The sequence below is a fragment of the Miniopterus schreibersii genome (assembly GCF_964146895.1).
Source record: "Miniopterus schreibersii genome assembly, chromosome: 6".
Classification (NCBI taxonomy): Eukaryota; Metazoa; Chordata; class Mammalia; order Chiroptera; family Miniopteridae; genus Miniopterus; species Miniopterus schreibersii.
The window spans coordinates 10,039,531-10,051,144 of NC_138107.1; the positions used below are offsets into that span (position 1 = coordinate 10,039,531).

General features: G+C 38.3%; 1 pseudogene across 1 annotated transcript; it reads left to right on the forward strand.

Annotated features, from left to right (window-relative positions):
• Positions 1-543: 543 nt before the first annotated feature.
• Positions 544-3,589, forward strand: LOC308558692 (DNA polymerase iota pseudogene; annotated as a pseudogene). Its single transcript has 3 exons — positions 544-586; positions 2,179-2,728; positions 2,902-3,589. The product of its transcript is annotated as a DNA polymerase iota pseudogene (transcript).
• Positions 3,590-11,614: the final 8,025 nt, after the last annotated feature.

The window sequence follows — 11,614 nt, forward strand, 5'->3', positions numbered from 1 at the left end:
CTCCAAGAAGTCATTACCAAATCCAGTGTCATGGAGCTTTTCCCATGTTTTCTTCTAAGAGTTTTATACTTTAAGCCTTTACATTTAAGTCTTTAATCCATTTGAGTTAACTTTTGTATATGGTGTAGGGTAAAAGCCCAACATCATTCTTTTGTACATGGCTATCCAGTTTCCCAGCATAATTTGTTGAAAACATTATCCCTTTTCCATTAAATGGTCTTAGTATCCATTAAATGGTCTTGTCAAAAATCATTTGAACATATATGTAAAGGTTTGTTTCTGGGCTCTATTTTATTCCATTGATCTGTATGTTTGTATTTATGCCCATATCACACAGTTTTGATTACTGTAGTTTTCAAATCAGAAAGTGTGAGTTTTCCAACTTCATTCTCCTTTTTCATGATTGTTTCGGCTATTTGGGGTGCTTTGAGATTCTATGTGAATTTTAATATGAATTCCTGAAAAAAAGAAGTTGTTAGGATTTTGGTAGGTATTTCATTGAATCTGTATATTGCTTTGGGGAGTTCCATTAACTTGTAAGCTATGGTTGCTCTGGACAAGAAGAAGGATCACCATTCTGGCAGAAGTAAGTGACCCTTATTACTAGGAAGAAGTAGAGCTGCTCCTATACAATGAGGGTAGCTAGGAATATGCTTAGCACCCATGTGACCTGCTGAGGTGCCTATTGGTATTCTCATGCCCAATTTTGATGGAAAATGGACAGGTGCAGCAACCCTGGATGACCTGACAAGGACATGGTGTCCAGGGGCCCAGACCCCTCAGGAATGACAGTCTTGTCCACCCCATCAGGTTAGCCACCTCCACTAGCAGAGGTGCTAGCCAAGGATGAAGGGAATCTAGAATAGCAGTAGAGGACAGATATGGATATCAGTTGTGATCACAATACCAGCTGCAGTGGTGGGGATAGTTGGTTCTACTTAATCTTTGTCTTATAAGTTTCTCCAGGAACCAGAAAAAAAATTAATCAGAATCCTAGAGGAATGGTTCCTATATGGATTAAACTTATGTAAAGTAAGTGGATCCACGTAGTACAAGGGGTGAACTAGATCTCTGTGGTGCACTGGCCAAATCCCACCAAGATATTCATTCCTCCAACTGCTGGATAGCTAACAATGGTCTCTCCCCAGGAATTTTCCTTGGCAGAAGGAAGCTGCCTTACCCAAGGTTAGATTCCCTCTTTGGGGGCAGCATACATCAAATGACTGACTGGTCATTGTAGGGGTACAAAGGCCAGGCCTGGCCCCCTTGCCTCAACCTGTAACATTTCTAAAGGACTGTCTCAGAACCAGAGCTCCTCATGGAACTGGCTGAGGCCTCTGTTGCCACTACATTATAGTTAAACCTCTCCTCATGCCCGATTGGGTTTTTTTCACTTCCTTACAGGTGTTGTTCCTGAAAACACTCCCAAATAAACCCCTGTCTGTCAATCTCCCTTTGTGAGCCTGTTCCCTGGGCACCTACCTACAACACTGTCCTGTACCTACTGCTTTGCTGTGCTTCCTTTCTCATAAATCTAGTATCCATTACCTAAGGATATGTTTCTGGACTTTCTATTCTTTCCCTTTGATCTGTTTGTCTATTATTATAGCAATACTTCACTGCTTTAGTTATTGTAGATTATAGTAACTCTTGACATCTGGTAGAAAAAGTTATCCAAGTTTGCTTATCACTTTATCCAAGTTTGCTTGGCCCTTTGCATTTCCATATACATTTTAGAATCAGCTCATCAAAACCCATAAAAATCATTCTCTGAGTTTGGCTGGGATTTCATTGAATATAAAGGTCAATATAGAGAGAATTTACCTCTGGTTATTGATTCTTCTAATTTATAAACATGGTATATCCCTTCATTTATTTGTTCTTAAATTTGTCATTAAAGTTTTATTGTTCTAGTTTATAGAGGTCTTGCGAATCTTGTTAGATTTATTCCTAGGTATTTGATGTTTTAGATGCTATTTTAAATATAGTCATTTTAAAATTTATGTATATTGATTTTTGTATATCGAATTTCTACCCAGCCATCTTGCTAAATGCACTTATTAATTCCTCACTCTCTGGTCTCCAGTCCATTTGCAAACATCATATTCCTGCAGCTTCTATAAGCAGATGCTGGAAATCTTACTGAACAAAGAAAGCAGGTGAAAACAAAATGCTGAGAACGTGAGAGAATATGTTCTCAAAAAAAATGTTCATCAGAAGTTGAAGTAAAAGCAAGATAGAAGAATTACTTTCTAGTCTTTTGAACAGAGTATGCCAAGATGCAAGGAAGCCACATACAATAAGATTCATAATCCATCGGTATTTATTTGAGAAGCACTGTAGCCATGAGAGGCATCAATGCCCTCCCTGTTCCATACCACGTAATTCAGAAGTTAGGGACAGGAAGTTATGATGCAATGACACCAATGGTTGGCACACTTAACGAAACTTTTTCACAACATGGTGAATGTGAAAATGCCATTTCACCTAACCCTTTTAAGTGTGTGCTTCTGCAATCTTAAGTCACTAAATACTACTAAGAAAGGGACTATTGGTTATTATTTAACGCCATCATTATCAACAACTTCATGCTCTGGCAAGCACAGTTTTTAAAAGAAAGATACTCATATGGAGGATTTTTCCAAAGACAAAGAAACAAACTGTGATTTTCTACCAACTGGAAGAATTGAAAGTACAAGAACTGGGGAGTCTCCACATTTTAAATACAGTGGTCCCTCAGTTTTTGAATGTACTCCGTTCCAGAAGACTGTTCGAGTTCTGAAGCAGTCGAAAACCGAGGGATCAACAGCCAACAGCTAGGCCTCAGGATCTTGCCCTCAGCGGAAGCCGTGTGTCACTTTCGAAAACCAAGGTACCACTGTACTCTAAATTTTTCTAAAGATAAAGACAGTGATGAATTTCCATTCTGCTCACTTCATGAGGGTATTGACAAAGAAGTCTTGAAGCAGCTTCCAGTAGATATTCAAGAAGAAATCCTGTCTGGAAAACCTAGAGAAAAAGTGCAAGGGAAAGGAAGTTTGAGTTGTCCGTTGCATGCCTCTAGAGGAGTATTATCTTTCTTTTCTACAAAACAAATGCAAGATAGTCCCTTAAGTTCTAGAGATCATTTATCTAACAGCAAACAGATACTGTCGCTATCTCCCTGTGAACCAGGAACCTCAGGCTTAAATAGCAGTAGTTCCTCTTATCTGTCTAGCCAAAAGGATTATTCACATTATTTAGACAGTAGTTTAAAAGATGAACAAATGAGTCGAGGACCTACAGAATCTCAAAGATCCCACTTTTCAAATACAAACCCTGCTATGTCTGTGTTCCATTCATTTCTAGATTTGCAGAGTGAGCAACTTTTCTCCAAAAACCGCATTGCAGATAGCCACAAGCAACCGATAGCAACAGTGTCTCATCATGAAGGACTTGCAGAAAATAGAGAGCAAGATTCTGCTGAGAAAATTACTTTTCCTCTGATGTTGATCCTGAAGTTTTCTATGAACTACCAGAAGAGGTACAAAAAGAGCTGTTGGCTGATTGGAGGATAACAGGATCAGATTTCCACATTGTACATAAATAAGCATGTTCAGAAAAAAAGGTCTAAAAAGCAAGGGAAAGACCGTTGTTCTCAGATTAGCAGTTTATTAAGATAATCTAAATTAAACACTAATAGATATTCAATAATGTCACAATCCAATATAAAATGTTACAAATAAAGCAAGAATAGTTATGGGAAGTAAATTATGGCACAAAGGATAAAAAATTCATAATAGAAGAAATAATGTAAAACATTACTGTCCTCTTATTTCCAAAACTATTTTATAATATTTTTCAATCAAAATATATCTTGGTCAGCTTTAGTTAATTTTCCACAAATTGAGGAGAAAGGTATACTGTATATGCCTGCATATAAAAAAAATGAGCTGACCAAATCGTTGCTATGCTATAGCAAAGAATTTTTCTTTCTGAAATATGGAATGGTTTATGAAATTCAGCCCATTAAGAAGCAGCCAAATGAGAAATTCTGCCAACTCACCTATTAAAAATGTAGATATCTTTGAAGTACTATGTATCATTTATTAAGTTAATTTTTTAAAAATAGTAAAGTGATGCAAATTCAATTAATGCCTCTTATTACACCTAGAACTTACCACAATGCTTGACACACAGAGGGCACTCAGTAACTATTGAATAAATTAATTGTGTGGCAGGGGCCAGGTGGGGAGCTGGGCAGGGGAGTGTATGTACATGTTGTGGAAAACTAGTAGGGACTCTCAATGCAGAAAGATTAAGGGAAGGATGGACACCAGAAGTGCAAGGTGGTGTGGGTCTCTAAGAATGCTAGAGAGTGGAAGAAGTCTATTTCTTCCTGGCTAGCTGTAGGGTCTAAAAGCAGTTCATTAAGTGTTTTTGCATCTTCTCTGCACTTTGGAGGTGAGATTAAGAATGTCACACCCACAGCTAATATACACAGTTACTAAACTGATGGATGTCTTCTTTCTTACGTTATTGCCTTCGCCTTTTGCCTGCCAGATTAAAAATTGGATATAAGATTGTGGACACCTTTAATTTGTAAGAGGTAGAGGATGTTTCTAGAACACACCAAAGTATCCCTTAGCACTGTTTGGAGGAGTCCTGTTTATAACCTTTGCAGATATAATTTAAAGAAAAGACAATAAAAATAAAGTACACAAACATAAAGAGTAGCTTAAATTTTCTTCTAGGTAAGAAGTTTGAATTCCCTAACCATCAAGGATTTTTAACAGGGAGTTTGGGGTTATCAAAAACAATAACTTGTAGCAAGAACATCAGAAGTTTTTTAGATATTTTCTTTTTTAAAAAGTTCTAATATTTCTTGTAATTATCTTAGCCAGAAATCAGCATCTGACTTTTTAAGGTATCTTTTATCTTTGTCTGCTTTTAATAAAATAATATTTTTTTCTTTAAAAAAAAGAAAGAAAGAAATGCATAGAAGAGGGACTAACAGACATGTCGTTTATGTCATTTTGAAAAGAAGGCTGGGACTAGCCAAAGGACATGTTTTAATGATGGTGAGTGCGGCTGCAAGTGAAAGGATAAGGGATGTCAGGAAGGGCTGCTGAACAGGTAGACTTCAGTGATTTTGCAGAATTAAACCTGCAAATCCTGGATGTTGACACTTAAGGCAGCTGTTCTCAAAATGTGGTCCCTGACCAGCAGCATCAGCAGCATCCAGGAACTTCAGACCCACTGAATCAGGACTCTGGGAGTGGCACCCAACACCCATGTTTTGACAAGTGTGATTCTGATGCTTGACAAATTTTGAGAACCACCGATTTCAGGGTGGACTCTTCAGACTAGTCCTTCAGGTGCTGTAACTGCCACTAATAGCCCCCAATAGGGTAGTTGGTGCTGCTTTTATATCTGTTTTACTCTTGTCAACATTTAGCTTTGCCCTTGTGCTCCAGTTGTTTTGTGCAGTTTGCCTCCTCGGACTATAATGTTCTCAACACAGGATCCCTGTCTCATGCTTCCAGCCTCTTGTTCTATGAGAACACAATATGATTGTGTGCTCCTAGTCACGCTCAGCACACTCCTCGATAACAATATATAATAGGATAGAGATCCCTGTATCCCATTTTCGTGTGGCATGATATTTTGAAACACTTTCTCCCTGCATTTCTGTAACCCATGGCCCTCCCCCACTCAGCCAGCTAGAATATGGGCCTAGGGATGTTAAAAAGAAAAACGGCCTTTGACTTTCAAAAATCGAAACCTCCATGCTTTGGGTTGAGGAGGGGCGTCAGGAAGGAGCATTCCACCACCTGGTGAGTCCCTATGAAGAGGCTCTCCCTTCCTCTGCACAGGGAGTCACGGTCCTGAGATATAGGTGCCTGGAGATCTAGAAGGCAAGGGGCCCTGCGGCCCTGTATTTGGCTTCCCAGGTGGAACCTCCGGAGGACAGCAAGATCCCTAGGAACAGATGGCTGTGAGAGATGCCTACTAGACAGGACCTTATACAAACCTCAGAGTTAGCTTCCCATGGTATCACGCGATGCCAGAGCAGCAGAATGATCCAGAACTCTTTGGGTAAACATTGTGGAGAAGTCTTAGCCCCAAAGATTTCCCTGTAGACTAACACAGCATGGAAATAGCAGAATGAAGCAGCCAGGGAGGTGCCAAACCTGGAGCAGCCTCAACAGTAAGACTGAATCATGGTTTAACAGCAAGCTACACAGATTTTCAACAAAGGGCTGTTTAGGATACTTTACATTTTAGCAAGTGCCAATAGGATGGTTCCCCTATGGAAGATTGGATGCCCACCTTCCCCCAACCTTCTAGACAATAGAGGAACCTAAGACTTTACCTCAGAGAAAAGCAGCAGCAGAGATCCTGAATTTACTGAGGTTCAGTTTCCACCTACCCCCTCAGGAAATGGGGGCTTTATAATTATGTGCAATTAAAAATTCCACTTCTTACACCCCTGACTTTGTGCATTAGATACATACACCTTATATTCATCACCACAAATGAGTGTTTTACTATATTTATAATAGGGGGTGAAAAGAATTCCTGTTTTGGAGATATGCTTCTCTGATATTAGTGGTTTTAAAAAGGAGTCTGTACAAACAGTGCTTCTCAAACATTGTTATGCACACAAATCCCCTGGGGATCCTTTGAAAGTAAAGATTCTGATTCAGTACATCTGCAGTGAAGCCTGGAAGTCTTAATTTTTTAAAAAATATATCTTTATTGATTTCAGAGAGAGGAAGGGAGAGGGGGAGAGCGAGAAACATCAATGATGAGAGTCATTGATCGGCTGCCTCCTGCACGCCCCCTGCTGGGGATCAATCCCACAACCAGGGCACGTGCCCTGACTGGTAATCGAACCTCTATCTCCTGGATCATAAGTCAATGCTCAACTGCTGAGCCACGCCAGCTGGGCTGAAAGTCTTAATTTTTAACTAGCATAAGGTGATGCTGATGTTGCAGGTACATAGAACATCCTCTGAATAGTGAGGTTGTTCAAAATACTGGTAGGTGACTACATTGGTTTTCAATATACATTGACTAGCACTTTCTTAAATAAACACAGGGTGGCGCTTGTACCTAAACTGTACCATGTACTTAGGGTTCAATTTCAGACTACAATTTAAAATGCGAAATGAATGTAAGCAGCAAAAAGAATTCTGACTATTCAGAATAAGTCAGCTAAGAGCAGGCAGTGTGGATAAAAAAATAATGCTAACTTCCTTCACCTGTTTCAACTTAAAAAAAACTCTTATCTCTAAATGTTTAAATAAAGTTTGAATGTCACTGAATTGAATGTGCTCATTTAGAATTTTAAGTCTTTTTAACCATATATAGAATTTTTAATAACTTAATATGAGCATCCTCTGGTCTTTAATATAAGTCACCATCTTAAGTGGAAGTTTAGGTAGCAGATAACATATTCGTTAAAATACCTCTTTCTACTCAAAAGGTGAAAATAGTAAATGTTAGTAAATTAAGCATTATTTCTCATTTTTTCCAGATTATAAAAGTGATACCTGCTCATTTTAGAGAATTTGGGGAATACAGAAAAATATAAAGAAGGGAATAAAGTCACTGGTAATCCCAGCAGCCAGTGAATCACAATTTGGTACATTTTCTTTTAGTCATTTCTTTGTGCACTTGTTTCTTTCTTTCATTTTTTTTTTTAAGCAAAATCAAGAACATATGTTCAGTAGTTCGCATACTGCTTTTTTCACTTAATATCTCATGAGCATTTCTCCACATTTAATATTTTTTGAGAATACTTATCTCTAAATGTTTAAATAAAGTTTGAATGTCACTGAATTGAATGTGCTCATTTAGAATTTTAAGTCTTTTTAACCATATATAGAATTTTTAATAACTTAATAATTTAATGGTGTAAAAATATAGGTTGTCCCCGCAAAAATGTACTCACACTTTAACAGCTGATAACTTACTTTTCACTCCTTTTCAGGTTTAACTGATTTGAAATAATGGGGGAAGCCAAACTAAGTTTTGAACAAACAAAATTTATCCTAGACTTTTTTAATGGGGAAACATAAAAGATAAACTTACGGTGCAAAACCTGCAACAGTCTATGAATTGAGGACGTGCAAATACTGAATGAAATCATTCTTGGTGTTTGTGATTCCATTGCTCCAAGGTATCAGTGGTGCCTGGATGAGGAAGGTAGGTCATCAGTTTGAAAACTGGCATTGACAAAAATTATTCATTTCTGCAGATTGTTTCAAATTTTGAAAATGAACTGTATGTTAATAAACACTGACTTTATAATCATTCAAAGTGCATATACATTTTTGGGGACACTAGAAAATTTTCTACCACATATGGGTGTTATAATAGTTAATTTATGTCCCCATTTTTAGATATTTAAGCTGTTTCTAATTTTTTCTATTATGAATAATGATGGGAGCAACAAATTGGACATAATTTTAAAACTAAAATCTGATTATTTTCTAGGAAACAATTCCCAGAACATAACAATAATACCAGATAAAAGGATATGAAAATTTTAAAGTCTGTAATGACTCTTGAAACCTATTGCAAAATTGGTTTATCGATAGTTTGGATGTCTATAAAAGTGCCTATTTCATTACTACAGCAGTCCTAGATATTAGCATTTAAAAAACCTTCTATAACCTTTTCTAAGATTGATAACTCAAATTGATGCATTTAAAAATCTTCTACAATCTTTGCTAATATTGATAGGACTCAAATTGATGCATTTTCAGTAAAAATTATTTTAACCAATTCCCACTTCACTACTTATTGGATGAACCCGACTCATCATTTCCTCAGTAAAGAAGCGATGCCTGCAGGCTGAATAATTATCACTAGCTGGCTACTCTCTAGGACACCCATGCACTTCTGCTTCCCCAGGGTTATGTGCTTACAAGTCAGTTGTCTCTGTTACTAACACGTTCAAGCCAGTTATCCTCATAATTATAAATATGTAATATAATGAAATAATGAGTTTATGTAAAAGGAAAGTAGAACATTTTAAAGGACTGCAAATAGCTAAAATAACTTGCAGCTGAATTACGGAACAAAAATGTGTTTATAAGAAGGAACACATCAAACTATGAATTCTGCACTCGATTTTGTAAATGCTTTAAGTTCACACTCTAGAGAAATGAGAATTGGATATCTTAGACCAGTGGTTCTCAACAGGGCAGTACTGACCCCTAGGGGTTGTTTTGGAAACTTGTGCGGCATTTTTGGTTGGGTTTCAATACTGATATTTAGTGGATGAGAGGCAGGGATATGAGATTTCCTGTAACGACCTGCGCAACTTTGTAAAGTCTCCATGAGTATTCATTTAGGTAAAAAGCCGCTTTCCCCCTCGAGGAGGACCATAACTCCCCACACCTTAAGTGTGGGCTTCACATACCATTTCCTTCCTAAGATCACAGTAGAAAACGGGGTGGGAGGAGGGTAACTTTAGGGTGGAGAGACCTGACAGCACTGCAGCCAGGTGGTCAGGGTTAACAGTATCAGTGACACATCATGATGATAATATGTGCATTCGACGTGATGAGAAGGGCACTTGACTGCTCTGGTCTTCCTCCTGAAAACCCATAACCCCAGTTTCATCATGAGAAAAAATTCAGAAAACCCCAACTGAGAAACACTCCACAAAGTATTTGACTGGTACTCCTCAAAACTGTTAGTTACCAAAAACAAGGAAAGTCTGAAAAACTATCACATTCTAAAGGAACCTGAGAAGACATGAAGACTAATGTAATGTAGGATCCTGTAACAGAAAAAGTAGGTAAAACTAAGAAAATCTGAATAAAGTATAGACTTTAGTTAATAATAATGTATCAATACAGGTTCATTAGTGGTGACATATGTGCCATTCTAATCTTTTAAAATAAGGTAAACTGGGTATGGGGTATATGGGAACACCTCTGTGCTATTTTTACAACATTTCTATAATTCTAAAACTATTCTACATATTTTTTAAAAATTGTAAAATACAAATTTAGAACTAGTAGATAAATAAGTCCTGGAGACCTAATGCACAGCATAGTGTTTAGTCAACACTGGGTTATAAACTTAAAACCTGCTAGGAGACTAGCTCTTCACTGTCCCACCACAAAAAAGAAATGATTATGTGACACGATAGAGGTGTTAGCTTATGCTGTGGTGATCATCATTTTCCAGTATATAAGTATCAAATCAACACACTGTATACCTTAAACTTATACGATATTGTATGTCAATTATATTACAATTTTTTAAAATTGCAAAGCCTGCTTTTATTATCTGAGCCTGTAACTTCTATTTTACTTATTCGTACATATAAAACATTACTATTCACCAGGGACAAATCTATCCTATAAGCAGGTGTATTATTCTTTTATTCAAAATTTTAGCCAGAATTGATCACCATTTTACAAAATGACAACACCTGTTATCAGTATTCATTTAAAGTTGTAACATTATAGCTCTTCATGAATCATGAATTCAGTCTTTATTTTAAGACATCAAATAGTGTAAACAGTACTCTATTGACCAATTTCACCTCTTCCATACTTAGGAGTAAGCACCTGACTACGTCACTGTTTTCTAGTGTAGTAGCATCTGAGCATTTACATATTGAAACGTCTTATTAGAAATTGATTTCATTTCTCCTTTATATGACAATAAAGGCATTGGATTGACCCTTTTTGAAACCGTGTGTATAGGGAAGTTGCACATATTTCACTTTAGGACAGTGGGTGTGATAGATGTTACAATGTTCTGATGTCATGATAAAAAGGGTCTGCTAAGTCTGAGAACCACAATCCTGGACGGAGCTCGGAGGGCGGGGGTGCTTTATTTCTTACAGCACCCTGCACCAGCCAGGTCCTCGAGATTTCGTCTCAGCCTTGCAGCTTCTTGTTCTGCCCACTCAGCCGCCCTTACTTGCACCCCCCTTCTGGCCGCCGCAGTTTTGACTTGGTGTCTGCCTTCACGCAGGCAACTTGGGTAAATATAATTCATTTAAGTTGGTGGTCTCATCCCCTTTGCCAGTGATTAGAGACGGGCAAGTGGCCCGTTTCTGATGAGACATGAGGGATTCTGCTGAGGATCAAAAGGCTCCTTTCACTGGACACTGTTGGTTTATACATGACTCCTGGCATGGTTGGCATCTTTGATCACGAGCATTATTAGCCCCAGAAGGAACCGCTGAAAGGCTGGGGAAGATGGAAGGAAACCGAGGTTCTTGGTATCCTGAACCCTCTACCGCCCACTCCAGAACCCTGAAGTGCTTGTTCCACTTGGTAAAGCTGGGTCTCACGGCCAGCAGCAAGCCTCCTAACAAGCAACCCTCTTCCCTAGCAGCTTGCTCTGCAAGTACTTAACGTGCACTGTGCGCAGCCCCGGTTAGAGCGCTGCGCAGGGAGCCAGGCGCCTCTCAGCCAGCAGCTCCTAACCCACACCGCCTGTGGAAACTTCCTGGGGTCACCCTTTCGTATCGCCACTTCTTGGGTAAGCTAATTTGGAAGTAAGTGAATTGTCCTAATTCCTAGCAAAGCTTGAAAATACAATAGGCCTTTTTTCAGTGCATGTAAGGATGAATTTAAGGAACAAGCAAGGGCTA